At 39.8% G+C, this 16,159-nt stretch overlaps 1 long non-coding RNA gene across 1 annotated transcript in view; it reads left to right on the top strand.

The window, feature by feature from the left end:
* LOC143161029 (uncharacterized) overlaps positions 1 to 14,673 on the top strand; it is a 30,512-nt gene extending 15,839 nt beyond the window's left edge. Inside the window, exons 2-3 of the long non-coding RNA XR_012995463.1 lie at positions 3,946 to 4,148; positions 14,226 to 14,673. This is a non-coding gene — a long non-coding RNA (uncharacterized LOC143161029). The remainder of the gene's footprint in view (positions 1 to 3,945; positions 4,149 to 14,225) is intronic.
* Positions 14,674 to 16,159: the final 1,486 nt, after the last annotated feature.

The raw sequence follows: 16,159 nt of genomic DNA, 5'->3' as shown, positions 1-16,159 counted from the left end.
TTTTGGTCACAAATCCAAAACATAGCACCATACAAGCTACTATGAAGAAAATTAGGTACAATCTCCACCTCTTATTCCATACCATTTACATCATGCTCAGGTCCCACACTATCTAATACATCCTCATTAGCCACCTCCCCCCTTCTTATCCTTTGATCTATACAGTGATATCATTCCCTTTGTCTATGGACTATAAAATGTCCATAAATGTCCACTGAGTTAATTTAGTCCATGACTTTGGTTCTATCTGTTATGGTGGTCACTCAGGACAAGAGAGGTGGTATGTTGCCTAGAGTTTATAAGGACCAAAGCCAGCTCAGGTAGGGTCACTGCTATACTTGCGCTGCTTTTTGTGAGGCTCATCCTCCATTGGTTTGGGTGGTTCCTACTATAGTACTTCCTATAACATGCAACTCAAATTATGGGTTTCAACAATTTAAAGGTATATCCATTACAGCCTCCACACCTGGTGCCTTTGGACCAGGACATAGGGTTTAAGATTTCCATGAACTCCTTCCCTTGCCTCTGCTCCAGCATGGACTTATCCATGGACCACAGTCCTTTAGGGGTGTACCTACTCTGGTGTGGACTTATTCATGGGCCAGTGTCTCTTCAGGAGTATACGTGATGCAGCATGGACTTATCCACAGTCACAGATGCTTTGAGGTGTACCTGCACTGATGTGGACTTATCCACAGCCACAGATGCTTTGGGGTGTCCTGCTCCCACGTGGACTCATCCACAGGTCACAGTCCCTTTGTCTTGAGTTCACACTGGAGTTCTAGCCTGTCCAGTACAGCAGCACAGGAACAGCAGAGATGCCCTGGCCATGTGCCAGCACAGGCACATCGCCATTGCTGTTATCAAAACGTTCCCAGGCACAGCAGAGTAAGATGACAAGCAGTACAGCAAGCAGCAAAAGCAAAAAGCAACCACTAACAAACACTAGGCTCTAATATACAGTAAGGCAAGCCCCATGGCAGGCACAGGACCCCGCCAATTATTAGCTAATAGCTATAAAAACTACAAATTCATTCTCACACAATCCAATCAAATCTGTCATTATCTCAAACGCTTTGTGCCCCACCTTGGGCACCAAAAAGGACTGCTGTGGTTTAACCCTAGTGGGCAGCTAAGCACCACAGAGCCACTTTCTCACTCCCCACAACAGGATGAGGGAGAGGGTAGAAGTGAGAAAACTCACGGGTTGAGATAAGGGCAGTTTAATAGGTAAAGCAAAAGCTGTACGTACAAGCAAAGCAAAGCAAAATAAGGAATTCAATCACTACTTCCCATCAGCAAGCAGATGGTTAGCCATTTCTAGGAAATTAGGGCTTTATCACAACTAACAGTTACTTGGGAAGACAAACGCCATAACTCTGAACATCCACCCTTCCTCCTTCTTTCCCCCAAGCTTTTTTTTGGTCAGTTGGGATCAGCTGTCCCAGCTGTGTCCCCTCCCAAATTCTTGTGCACCCCCAGCCTACTCACTGGTGGGGCAGCATGAGAAGCAGAAAAGGCCTTGACGCTGTGTACATATTGTTCGGTGATAACTAAAACATCAGTGTGTTATCAACATGGTTTTAGTCACAAATCCAAAACATAGCACCATAGGAACTACTATGAAGAAAATTAACTCTATCCCAGCCAAAAATAGTACAGAAATACACCACTTCAGAGTCAAAATGTTTCATGGGTTTTCATCACTTTCTTTAGTCTGGAGGTACACACATTAGTGAGAAAAACTTGACGCAAACACCCTGATCCACATTTTGACATGATTTCTCTAAAGGAACAATTTTGAAAACTTTTATTTTATTAAAATGAATAATGACATCCGTCAGGAAACATAGAAGTTTCACAGAACAGAATTGTCTTCTAGATAGCAAAAGAAATGGCTATACCTTTTATAGAAACAAAACAAGCGTTTATAAAGAACTTTAACTTTTTGCAATTATATGCTCCATAACTGAACACAGGGCTTCTCTTTGGCCCACTCAGTTGGCAGAACATGGGAACTGATTCATTGTGAAGAATAGAACTTTATGAGGTATATCTTCACACAGAAGTGGGTAGTGAGAAAGGGATAATAAAATCTTAAAACAGCCTGTTTTGCAATGAAAATTTATATGACAGGTTTAATACTGTTTCTAGATCTAATCCAGTGGAAGAATGGAGAGCAATCTTGTTCAGACCTTGATAATCATGAGGAAGGACCCCATATCATCCTAGCTTTGGCAAGTTAGATAAAGCTAAGTGATAATATAAACCATTAATGCAGATAATTTTCAAAGCCAATTCTGCTGTAGACAGAGATTTAATTTTGTGCCAAAACACTCAATTATAGATAATGTGTTCAAAGAACTATTGGTTTTGAACTAATTTCTGGAGTGATGTAACTTCTGACAAGGGCATATTTGAAATTCTGTTAGTCATTTAATTCTAAAAGATTTTTATATCCAAATTAGAAAAATATTCATTTGATATGCCCTAAGAGATAATTGGAGAAGGATTTTGGCACTGAGTAGTTACTTTATGTCATACTTGTAAACCATGAACTGAGATAGGATAAGAGGACATCACAGGTGGTTTTACCGCACTGAATACACATAAAAACTAAACAAACCCCTATTCTATTTTTTTTTTTCCATTTTTATGTGTTCAAGGAAATACTAATATCAGACTTTCAAATAAATGCCACATTTTCCTACATGCTGGGGGCAGGTTTCTGTTTCATTTTGAGAAGAATGCTGTGTCTTTAAGAGATATAACAAGGTAACAATACATGACATTATTTTAACTACTTTAGAAATCTGGTTGCTATGGATTTAACGTGACAGAAATTCAAGGGATATCTTACAAAATCATGTACTGACAATACTGACAACACAGACAAGCTTCATTGTCACTAGGAATGTAATTACTTTTTGTAGAGCATGGAGAGCCATAGTCTGAAAACAATGATAAAGACTGAAGAGAAGACTGTTTACTTTGGCTACAAAATGACCAAAACTCAAGATGACTGAAAAGGAAAACCTCAGGTTGTAATTGGGACAACATTTTTTCTAAAATGACAGATGCAGAGACTTAACATAGATGTCAAGAAATTGTTTTGGTTTTTTTTGTTCTTCAGTGCTGTAATGTTGACTCTTTTTTTTAAAATGAAATTTATACTGGAAATGCTTTTGCTCAGAAAAATGGGAATATTTTCAACAAAATATTGTCTCTTCCTTCATCCTCCCTCTTGCACCCATAAGTTAACATACACCCTGACATATATCTTGGTCTTTCAGAGAAAATCAAGCCATTTTCCACAGTCTGAATTTTTCACATCATTATGCTGGACTGCAATAGGAGTAATGCCGATACTGTCTTCAGTGGATATGTGAGTGGACAGAACTGGTGTGAATATAGACACTTATAATCTGAATGCGTTTCACAACCCTTCTATACTCCATTATGGTTATCATTACAAGTTAATTTCTAAACCAAGAACTACTACACTGTTGTATCTGAAGTACTACACTACTACACATGCAAGAAAGATCTGAAATGAACATATGTAGAACAGAGAATGATTACAATAACTCAGTTGCTACCAGGTAGTAGCAGATGGTAAATTGTCTTGCTTAATGACAGTCATTATCTAGCACATTCCCTTCTGGAGCTTTTGCATCTGTGTGCAAAGATGAGTAAACACTGTGATCCTCCTCTACAAATGGACCTATAAAGCCACAGAGAGCAAAGGACTCAACTGGGACATTGCCATAGAATACTACCTTCCTTTGCAATTACTTTCTTTGAAGCCATTTTGTAAAAGTTAAAAGCAGACTGTGGAAGAGTTTAAGAGCTGTAGATTCCATCATAGTCCCCACCTAGTTTCCATATACATAAGACATCATGAGATCCAAATTCCATTGACTTTTCTTGTCCTTCCACATGCAGGTCCAATAATGTTGCTGGGACTCCTCCTCAGCCAGGAGTATGTGGAGGATTTCTGAGAGAAAAGATGTAAAAAATTCACTATCAAACTTTTCCACGCTGCCATATTCCAAGATTATGGAGTCCCTCCTGTTTAAGGAAGAACTGAGTAGTGTGGTGACTGCCCTTACCTATCTATCTGCACCTTCTAAATAAAAACATTTCAGGTACTTATGGAACTCTCTATTCATCTGCAGCCTGTTGGATATATGGTAATGTACTGTTGATGGATTGTCATACAGCAGTGGATATCAAAATATGCATATAATTAATCTATAGCTATTTTTAATTCCGTTCATAATTATTTTTATTGTGATATTTCATTAGATATACACAGATTAAAGAATTTCAAGCATGGAATTACAAATATTGAAAGAGATTATACCATATTTAGACTCAGTGTGTACCAAATTAAATGCAATGACCTCTGTGTGAAGCTGTATAATACAGAAAATATTACTTTTTTACTAATTACTTACAGTATCTAACTAATGTTTTCATTTCTCTTTTATCATCAGTGATGCATTCCTACAGAGAACTTAGTATGTGTTCTTGAATTTGTCTTCATAAATATCTGGTTAGATAACCTTCTGCTTTCTAACTATTTAACATATGGGAGGAAGCGAGCAACAGGAAGACCTCAATCCAGAAAAATGCTGGAAAGTACTTTTAATTTTATACATGGGACAGTTCCATCCATTTCAGAAAATCATCTGCTCACAGAAAATAATCAAGGGCTCAGCCAGAAGAGGCTGCTATTCTAAAAACTGCAAATAGACTTGATTATTGTTTGCTTTTTACCACCACCACCAAATCATCTTGATATGCTTCTCAGAAGTCTCAGTCAATCCTTAGTCTTCTGCAACAAGATATTTTACAAATGTATAAAAATAAACAAATTAGTCATTTCTTTACCAAAGAGCTTGAATTGTTTAATCACCCCTTCCTCTCTTAGGAGCATAATCTTAGTTCTACCTCTTTCTCTTCATCTCTTTCCTGAATGTAGATTTTGTATCCTTCTGTTTGTATTCTGTTTGATGTTTTCACAGTCTGTAAATGAGGTCATGAACTTGGTTATTGAAAGAAAGAGAAGTACCACATTCAGTAGTTCATACACGATACTAAAATACAATAATATAATGATATTTTGGACTACAATTCTAGGCTCACCACCACAAAAAAACCCCAAAACACAGTGATGTTAGCTAGAACATTTTAACTGGCTCCCCTAGAATCATAGAATCATAGAATCATAGAATCATTGAGGTTGGAAAAGACCTCTAAGATCATCGAGTCCAACCGTCAACCCAACACCACCATGCCCACTAAACCATGTCCCTAAGCGCCTCATCTACACGTCTTTTAAATACCTCCAGGGATGGGGACTCCACCACTTCCCTGGGCAGCCTGTTCCAATGTTTCACCACTCTTTCAGTAAAGACATTTTTCCTTACATCCAATCTAAACCTCCCCTGCCGCAACTTGAGGCCATTTCCTCTCGTCCTATCACTTGTTACTTCGGAGAAAAGACCAACACCCACCTCGCTACAACCTCCTTTCAGGTAGTTGTAGAGAGCGATGAGGTCTCCCCTCAGCCTCCTTTTTTCCAGGCTGAACAACCCCAGTTCCCTCAGCCGCTCCTCATAAGACTTGTTCTCCAGACCCCTCACCAGCCTCGTTGCCCTTCTCTGGACATGCTCCAGCACCTCAACGTCCTTCTTGTAGTGAGGGGCCCAAAAGTGAACACAGTATTCGAGGTGCGGCCTCACCAGTGCCGAGTACAGGGGCACGATCACTTCCCTACTCCTACTGGCCACACTATTTCTGATACAGGCCAGGATGCCATTGGCCTTCTTGGCCGCCTGGGCACACTGCTGGCTCATGTTCAGCCGGCTGTCAACCAACACCCCCAGGTCCTTCTCTGCTGGGCAGCTTTCCAGCCACTCTTCCCCAAGCCTGTAGCGCTGCATGGGGTTGTTGTGGCCGAAGTGCAGGACCCGGCACTTGTCCTTGTTGAACCTCATACAGTTGGCCTGGGCCCATCGATCCAGCCTGTCCAGGTCCCTCTGCAGAGCCTTCCTACCCTCGAGCAGATCAACACTCCCGCCCAACTTGGTGTCGTCTGCAAACTTACTGAGGGTGCACTCAATCCCCTCATCCAGATCATCAATAAAGATATTAAACAAGACCGGCCCCAACACTAAGCCCTGGGGAACACCGCTCGTGACCGGCCGCCAACTGGATTGAACTCCATTCACCACAACTCTCTGGGCCCGGCCGTCCAGCCAGTTTTTCACCCAGCGCAGAGTCCACCTGTCTAAGCCGTGAGCCGCCAGCTTCTTGAGGAGAATGCTGTGGGAGACGGTGTCAAAGGCCTTACTGACGTCCAGGTAGACCACATCCACAGCCTTTCCCTCATCCACTAGGCGGGTCACCTGGTCATAGAAGGAGATCAGGTTGGTCAAGCAGGACCTGCCTCTCATGAATCCGTGCTGGCTAGGCCGGATCCCCTGGTTGTCCCACTCATGCCTTGTGAGCGCCCTCAAGATGAGCCGCTCCATAATCTTCCCCGGCACCGAGGTCAGGCTGACAGGCCTGTAGTTCCCCGGATCCTCCTTCCGGCCCTTCTTGTGGATGGGCGTCACGTTGGCAAGCCTCCAGTCTTCCAGGACCTCCCCCGTTAACCAGGACTGCTGATAAATGATGGAGAGCGGCTTGGCGAGCACCTCCGCCAGCTCCCTCAGCACTCTCGGGTGGATCCCATCCGGCCCCATAGACTTGTGAGCGTCCAGGTGGCATAGCAGGTCATTGACTGCTTCCTCCTGGATTACGGGGGGTTCATCCTGCTCGCCGTCCCCGTCTTCCAGCTCGGGGGGCCGAGTACCCTGAGGATAACTGGTCTGCCTGTTAAAGGCTGAGGCAAAGAAGGCATTGAGTACCTCAGCCTTTTCCTCATCCTCAGTGACAATGTTCCCCCTTGCATCCAATAAAGGATGGAGATTCTCCTTGGCTCTCTTCTTGTCATTAATATATTTGTAAAAACTTTTTTTGTTGTCTTTAACGACAGCGGCCAGATTGCGTTCTAGCTGGGCTTTTGCCTTTCTCATTTCTTCTCTGCACGACCTAACGAGATCAAAGCACAGTTGTTTCTTAGAAAGAAGCAAGCTTTAGCTAGATCCCTTCCTAATACTGGAATTTGCTTCTGGCAAAAGTTTTTATAGTCACTTAACCCATAATCAATGTTGCATCTTGTTAAATTACTGGGGCAGATTTCAGACTGCAAAGTATAATCCAACACATCTATAAAACCCAGAAGTAAATGTCTTACACAAAAATTCATTTAATACTGCATGCAGACTTCAAAACCAAGCTTTAATACTTCTTTACCTCTGGCACTAGAAAATTGCTGGTTAATATCAGCCAACACAGGGAAAAAAAGCTATGTTCACAAGTTATCCATTGAAGGCCTTTGTCTTCCCTTTCGAACCTGATATAAAAAGGCTTGTTTTCTCCTACAGTAGGAAAGACTAAAACTGCACTAGCAAATGATAAATTATACATACATTGCATTAATATCCTCCCACATTTAAACTCTAAAAAACTTTTCCATTTTGAACGATGTTTACTTCAATAGCATCCTTTTGCATTTGGATGCAAAAAAGTATATTTTTGCCTTCTTCCACTGAATTTATTTTCCTCTTTTCAACTGAGAAAGGACACACTGGTGCCCTGACTATACTTCAACACCAATATTATTTTCATCGATCATTGATTTGCTTAAGTTTCTTCCATTTGGAGACGAAAAGAAACAAGGAAAGTAGTAGAGTTTCTTTGCTGTTACTTTCCTTTTTTTTTTTCCCTCTATCAAATACTTCAATAAAGTATCAATATCAATACTTCAATTAAAAAAACCTTGGCAACATGTCTAACTGTCTCACTCCCCCACTGCACAAATGATGGCTAATAGAGTTAGATGCACTTTCAAAACATGCTCATACAGTTTAACAGCAAACTGGAATTGGCTGAGATTTGGGTGCAAACACTCCAAAGAAGAGACTTTGGGTACGTGCCATACAGATTTATAATGCACAGAACACAGTATAACCCTACTTCCAATTGAGACCTATCAGCATTTAACCTATACAGAAATCAGCAGTGTTTTCCTTAGAAAACTCACTTTTTAAAGGTGAGTATACATAAATGCACATAAGATCATGCATATGAAGACCACTAAGAAATTATTATGCTAGCCTTATTCACTTTGAACAATGGCTCCTCCTGCAAGATTTTCCTGTATGTCTTCATCAGCATGTTACCTAGCATGAACAGGGGAAGCAGAATAAGGCCTTACATTATTTTAGTCATGTAGAAAAAAGAACCCATCACCCTTAAGTTAAAGAGCTGATTTAATTGATCTTTGAAAGTAAACATTGAATGTATATGATAGAAGATTTTCAAAGTATTTAAAATGAAAAACTAACTCTCATTTCACTTTATTTATGAACATCCTGTGAAACACAGGTTCATTGCCAGTTTAATCTGTAGGAAACCGTACTATGATGCCACAGAAGGTTATTTTACCGTTAATAAAAGAACTGCAAGGAGTTGCATTCAAAGGCCTCAATCAGTAAAGCAAATAATTACTTTATAGGATCTGGATCAGTTGTGTGATATGTTACAAGTACCGCAACTTCTTTTTTCCAAAGCTTATTGTATCCTAAGACAACTCAGCAAAAAATTTACAAAGTCCAGTGAGACCATGTCTCTTTTTATTCCGTGAAACAGTTCTGCAATTAAGTCAATTTTACTTTTGGTCCTGAAAAACCGGGACTTTACTTATAAAAGGATGAAAAATCTGCCAAAACAGCCTTCTTTGGCAATACAGAGAACCTACACAGCCAGCTACAAACAGGCATCTTAGTTTAAGTTGGTGAAAAGTTAGTTAGCACAAATCAACCTGCAATAACCAGGCATACAAGATATGACTTCACAAGCATAGACTTGCTGAAACAGTGAAAGAAAGTCTATGCAGTCTATGCAGATCACAGTTAATAAGGAAATATATGGATCTATAAGCCCTCATGGAACCATATTTTTTTTTCCACGTGCACCTCTACTTTTACTGAAGTCACTTCCTCTGTCTTCCCCGCTACCAACTCAGATTTGTATAATAGCATATTTTGTTCTCCCCTAAGAATCATAGTTTAACCCACAAAGATGCAGCAGATGTATATTTTATTTTTTAAATTATCATAAGACATGAGTGGAGGTACACAGAAATAGTTACAGAAACAAAGAACATTCAATTCAGTTGTTCCTAGGAAACATTGCAATCACAGTGGTTCTGGGCAGTAAAGGGTGTAGAGCACTATCAAACTGGACAAGTTCTGTTGAACTTCCAAACATTTTCTCTCTCTGCTACTTACTTTTATGCTTACGTTAGCGCAATAAACACCGTATTCAGGACTGACCTCAGATCATCACGAAAGACAATGATACAAATCTTTATGGCTTGAAATTTTGTTGTAGACTTCGGGGACAATATATTTCTGAAAATGTAATATTCCTAACTTGACGGATCCAAGAGCAAGGTGCTGGCTCTGCAGCTTTTGAATTACCAAAGCTTAACCCCAGCCCTAAACCTAGTTCTTTGGAACCCAACCCTGAAATAAAAGGCTCTTCAGTCTTTAGATTCCCAACTGCATCCCTAACTCTAGCTGTAATCTTAATTTTATGCTGGTAAAGGTTCAGACATTCTCATTCCAATGCTACTCCTGACTTACTCAGTTCTACAGAATGACTACATAACCTGTGTTCCTTAGATTTGTCCACCCTAAAATTTAAACTAACTTTAATCATATTCTTTTGGACTTATCCTGGAAGTAAGAGGAAATACAAAATATCCTTACCACATTATCAGTTCATGTCCAGATCATGCACTGTGGCACAACAATGTTCTTAAGCCTTTGGATACCCAGGCCTTAACCCAGACACTGGGTTATCTTTAGAACTGTAACTGGGGAGAGGGGGGGAAAAAAAAAAAAAAGAGATCAGATATTTATCTCAAATTATATCAAACCAAGTATTTAATGCAGATCTGAACCAAGTCTGTCACACACTAGAACTTTATGAGTCCTTCTTTATCCCTCAGGTCTGAGCTTGTCTACATCTAGTTACCTTTTTGCTCAGTCTTCTTAGTTATTGTGACTTTTCTCCACTCTTATTTGTAGCAATATTTAACAATAAATAACAATATAGCAATAATATATACAACCCGACAAAACAGAGATGAAGAAGCCTCAGCAGAGCAGCAGCTGATGAAAACCCTCTATTCATTGACATTCATTTTTTAAGGCCATTTTCTGATAAATAAACCTTTAAAAACTACTAGATTGAAACTTTCAACATGTGATAGCTCAAGTGGTATGCAAAAAAGCTAGATATAATACATCACTTTTCCTTGACTTCAAGCATATGCTGGGAAATGATGATAAAGCACATGGGAGGTGAAGGGATGACATTAGAAAACCCTCTAGTGTAATGCACAAGAGAAAATGTATCCTTTCAACTCCAAGGAATATATTAGAATAACTGTGAGTTTGTATTTTGAAGCATACATTAAACGATTCCAGAACTATTAGAAAAATTATGGAGAGCAAAAAACTAAGTCAGAGATTTGCACTGGGATACTGATTATTCAAATCTATTTAAGTCATATACTTTTAGTTCCATAAGACCTCAGGAGGTCCATGAATAAATTATAAACAAAAAAGTAGAAATACTGGATCTTCTCCAGGCTCTCTCACCCTTTCCTTCAGTACGATCACATCTCTCTTGTACTGAGGAGGCCAGACGTGGTCACAGTACTGCAGCCTCACCGTGGCATCACCAGTACTGAGAAGAGGGGAAGGATCACCTCCCTCAACATGCTAGTAATGCTCTTCCTAATGCAGCCCAGGATGCTGACGACCTTCTTTTGCCGCAAGGGCTCACTGATGTCTCATGTTCAACTTGTCCATCACGACCTGCAGTTTCTTCTCTACACAGCTGCTTTACAGATGGAAGACTCCCAGCTTGCAATGGTACATGGGTTTATTCCTCTTCAGGTGCAGGACTTCACACTTTCCTTTTTGTTTAACTTCATGAGGTTTCTGTCTGCCCATTTCTGCAGTGTGTTGAAGTCCCTTTGAATGACAATGCAATGATCTAGTGTATCAGCCACTCCTCTCAGTATTGTATCATCTGCAAACTTGCTGAGGGTGCACCTTGCTCCATCATCCAGATCATTATTCAGTATGTTCAACAGTATAGGACTCAGTATCATCTCTCTGATACACCACTAATAACTGACTCCAGCTGGATTTCGTGTCACTGATCACAACACTTGAACCCAGCAGTTCAGCCAATTTTCAATCCACCTCTCTGTTCACTTATCTAACCTGTACTTCATCAACTTGTCTATGAGGAAGCCATGGGAGACAGTATCAAAAGCCTTATTAAAGTAAAGATAAACAACATCCAGTGCTCTCCCCTGATCTGCCAAGCCAGTTACGTCACTGTAGAGGACTATCAGGTCAAGCACATTTTCCCCTTTGGAAATCCATGCTGTCTACTCCCAAACACCCTCCTGCCCTTCATGTGTCTGGAAAGCTTTTCCACAATTAGTTCTTCTGCTGCTTTCCCAGGGACTGAGGTGAGGCTGACCAGCCTTTTGTTTCCTGGATCTTCCCTCTTGCTCTTTTTGAAGATAGTAGTAACATTTGCTTTCTTCCAGTACTCAGGAACCTCCTCTGAGAGGATCATCCTGATCTTGCAAAGATAATTCAAGAGAGGCCTTGCAGTGACATTGACCACCTCCTTCAGGGTGGTCAATCCTTCATGGGTGCAATCCATCAGGCCCCACAGACTTGTGTATGTCTGGTTTATTTAAATGTTTCCAAACCTGATCCTCCTCCTCCTCCTCCAAGGGGAAATCTTCATTTCTCCATACTTTCCCTCTTGTCCCAGGAGCCTGGGATTCCTGAAGGCCGCTGTTACCAGAAAAGACCAAAGTGACAAAGGTATTGAATACCTCAGTCTTTTCTGTGTCCTTTCTCACCAGGTCCCCAGCCCCATTTAGCAGTGGGCTTACATTTTCTTTAGTCTTCCTTCTGCTGTTAATGTACTTGCAAATTGGCCTACAACATCCCAAATGCTAGCCCCAGGCAAGCAGCAAACCTCCTTACGAAATAGTTCTTCTTGGCAGATGGGAGACTCAGTCCTCCACAGCAAGGAGTCTTCCACTACTACAGCCGCTGCTTCCTCTTGGGGCTTCTGCATGGCTCAGGCTCAGCTGCCAGAGATGTTCCATTTGACAGTGCTCCCAGCTCCTCATCAGCTGTCTGTGCTACACCTGGGCAACAGATGAACAATTTTACAAAGTGATAAAGCCCCCACAAAAGTTCTTCGGATGTACTGAAGGAAGTGAGTGAGGGAAAGCAGTGGATTAGGAGCTGCCATTCTACCATAGCAGTTGCTAGGTGGAAGCACTTCAGCCAGCATAAAGCCCAATTTAGCTTCTGCTGAGATACCAGGACTGAAGGAGTAGAGTTGACTTAGAACTATATTTGCACACAGCCATTCTAAAGTCTTTTGACCATAGCTAAAGAACAAAATGTACATCTCTTGCACCTTGGTGTTGAGCAAGCTCTTCTGAATGAAAATGGAACATTGATTCATTAAAACCTAATCATACCCTGACACTCCTCAGACACTCAGTAAAGTCTGACAAACTCTGACCTTTGACATGACTAGCCTACTTATCAAATCACTTGCTGTGCCATTAATTTAGTGTTTAGCTGATGAGCATGATGGAGAACCTAGCCCACACTGGCACTGTTATACTCAGGAAAAGAAATATAGCTAGGGTAGGTTAAGCTCATCAAAGTAGCAACTGTGTTGATTCCCCATATTAAATACAGGACAGGATGGAGCAAAGAAATATAGGTGAGTTCTTCAACACAGGATGACATTTCCCCACTAAATGCAGTGGAGGTTCACTGATACAAAAGTATTCATGTAATAGAAAAATACGTAGTGTAGAAAGTGATTGCCTTAGTGAAAGTATTTGAAAAGACCTTTTGTAAATGGTTTTAAAATATTAAATCAAATAAATTCATTAGGAATTGCAGATATTCTGTAAAATGGCATTCCCTTTGGAGCACAAAGCCTGTTGATAGGAAATATAAAGGTCAGCAGCCTGTGGATAGCCAGTTCCATTTTAAAGTTTTATGCAATTTGAGAGGCCATTCAAGTCTGTGGTATGTAAAATCTCATGTACTGACAAGTCTTAAGTTCACAGAACAAAACAAGGCAGACTCATTTAGCATCTAAGACATAAAAGAGATATTAGGAAACTCATTTACAATCTTATAAGTCTTGATGAAATTAAAAATCCTACAGCAATAGAAGAGGGAAAGGCATGCCTAATGCATATTCATAATTAACATTCTACATATTGAACTGCATAATGTATACACTTTATTTGGAATTAGTAAGTTACCCAAAAGAATCACAGTTTGTGATCCACTTTAATGAAGAATGTTAATGTATTGCTTTAGAACTGTGAACATCTTCAGATCTCATCTTTACAGACTAACGCAGACCATGTTTTGTTTTGTAACATGCTGGTTCATAAAACTCCTTTTGCCAAGAGTTGCAAATGCTGCCACTATGTTTCTGCCTTTGACACTTTAAAGGTTGTTGTCAAAAACAGTAAATTGTCCTTCTCCAACAGCATATTTTTAAAGTTTAGTATGGAAGACACAGAATTGCCCTCACACAAATTTCTTTTGCGTATTTTTCAGGGAGGTTATGTACAGTATGGAATTCAGAAATGCCAGTAGTATTGTGGTCAAGCAACATCTAAATATATTGACTTATGTAGTTAAAGTAGAAAAAGTTGTATTTAGATGTGAGTTCATATTATATTGGCAAATTATCTCTTTGACCTTTCTCAACATCTGGTTCTAATTTGAATGTGACTGAATTTTGTTCACCCTAATCATTTTTTATAATTTGGATCCAGTTTCCTCTCACTTAATCAGTGTAATTGGTGAACATCAGTGGAGTAACTACTCTCTTATGGGTCTTAAAATACTTGATTTGAGGTGAAAGTTACATATTTTGAGTAATACAGACATGTTCTGAGAAAAAAGGTTTTTTGCAGTATTATAATTCTTTTTTTTCTTTTTTTTTCTCTCCAGATTCATTGAAGATTCCTCCTTCTGGCAATTTTTCTTTCCCTGTTTACATCTACTTCACTGGGACTAAGAAAGTATGGGGACATGATTCAATGCATCCTGTGCTGTAAAGGAAAAAGATGTGAAACTATGTAAATATGATACAGAAGGTGTATATGAGACTATTGAGGAGTGGAAAACATCACCCTAGTGGAGGACAGCGCAGATGATATTTTCAGTGCTGCATGCATTTATTTTGGCAGTCTGCTTGAGGTGGAAAACTTTTGTCTCTTCTACAAATTTCAGTAGAAAGGAAGTTGTAGCAAGAATAATAAACATGAGAGAACCAAGACAGGATACATCTTCATGGAACTATTTTACTCAATTTTTTGGAAGCTCAGTTAACTGCTACTGCTTTCCTTTCCAATGACTACTGTGAAGCAAATCAATAAATATAGTCATGACTATAGCATGATGGTGTCTTCTTCAACATGTCTGAGTAGTGAAGTAGAGCTACCAAACAACACCTTTTAAGAAAGAACTGCAGCTGTTCCTCCTTTCTCATGATGAGATACTCTGACATTGTAGTCACTTCTGTGGCTTTACTGCCCTATCCTGTTCAGCAGCTTTGAGCAGTCATCCTTTGTGTTCTTTCTTCGAACTCTGAGTTGTAGTATCTTTTATGGATTAAGTTAATAGTGCAATTCATTTTTACACTGGTCTTATATTTCCCTGGTCTAATATTGCTGGAATTATATGACCTGGTCCACAACCCAGGTGAAATCCAGCTGTTGCTCATGTAACAGCTAACTACACATATGGCAGTATTGTTGCTTCCCAGTCAGGCATATGGAGTGAGGGCCTTCCACTTTATTAATATCCTCTATTAGAGGATTCCAGCCTCTCAACTACATCAGAGGAAAATAAATTAGTTCCAATACATGGAACCTTGGCATTATTTCCCTCAGGCCAAGCATTCATCTTTTGTGCAATTTGGCACAGTACCTAGCTTCCTATAAGCTACTTGCTTTCTTACTGATTGTCTTCCCACCTTGCCCCATCTTGCTCCTTGCTCTGCTTGAAAGACTGCCATCACTTCAGAATTACTCTCACTTTGATGATAAATTTAGTGTAAGTTCCAGAGCCTCCAATCACCCAGACCTCTGTCCTTGTTCCCAACCCTGTTCCCTCACTTGTGTTGTAATACCTGTTTGAGAGGCCACATTGTAAACTATATCGCTGAAATGATTTGAATTAAAAATACCTCCCTCTTTAGCTTATCAGCAGGAATGAGTAGTGAGGGGTGGTGAAAAGCAGCCTCCTAATTTGATTTCAATGCTGAAGTCAGTATCCCAGGCTAGCTCTCCCTTACCATATCTGTTGCTCCCTCATACACTCCCCATGTATGAGTTCTCTGAGAAATGATCCTTTCACTAATTAGGGAATTTCTAATATTACCAATGATATCTTTGGATATGTCTGAGATATAAAACACACAGGTAACCAAATTTTGTATTACTGACTTTGGTAAAGAAAAAAAGCAGACCACTTCAAACAATTCCATTCTATGTGTTATCATCAGATTATTCAAAATACTTATACTGGAATTACTATTTCACACTACTATTCCTAGCCAGTGTTTCAATCAAGAGTTATGAGTGTTTTACACATGGGCTTTTTCTGCAAGTAGAAGAAGAGAAGGCTTTATCCTATTTATTTTCATGGCCTGCTCTTCATACACATTCAGCTCTTGCTTATAATTCTTTAATTTTTGTAGAAGTTTTGGGAAACTCAGCATTCCCATTTGCTTAAGTCCTTAATAATGCCTATTATCCTGTTCTTTTGTGCATCATTACACTTTTCTTTATTGTAGGTTTCACTATTTTTGCCCAATGAATCTTGCATAATAAGCTGGATGATAACAAGAGATCATTATTTCCCAAACTAAACATTACTTA

This window comes from Aptenodytes patagonicus, chromosome 5 (assembly GCF_965638725.1).
Source record: "Aptenodytes patagonicus chromosome 5, bAptPat1.pri.cur, whole genome shotgun sequence".
NCBI classification, from domain to species: Eukaryota; Metazoa; Chordata; class Aves; order Sphenisciformes; family Spheniscidae; genus Aptenodytes; species Aptenodytes patagonicus.
The sequence above is the reverse complement of the archived record's forward strand: the minus strand, read 5'-3'. Positions and strand labels throughout refer to the sequence as shown.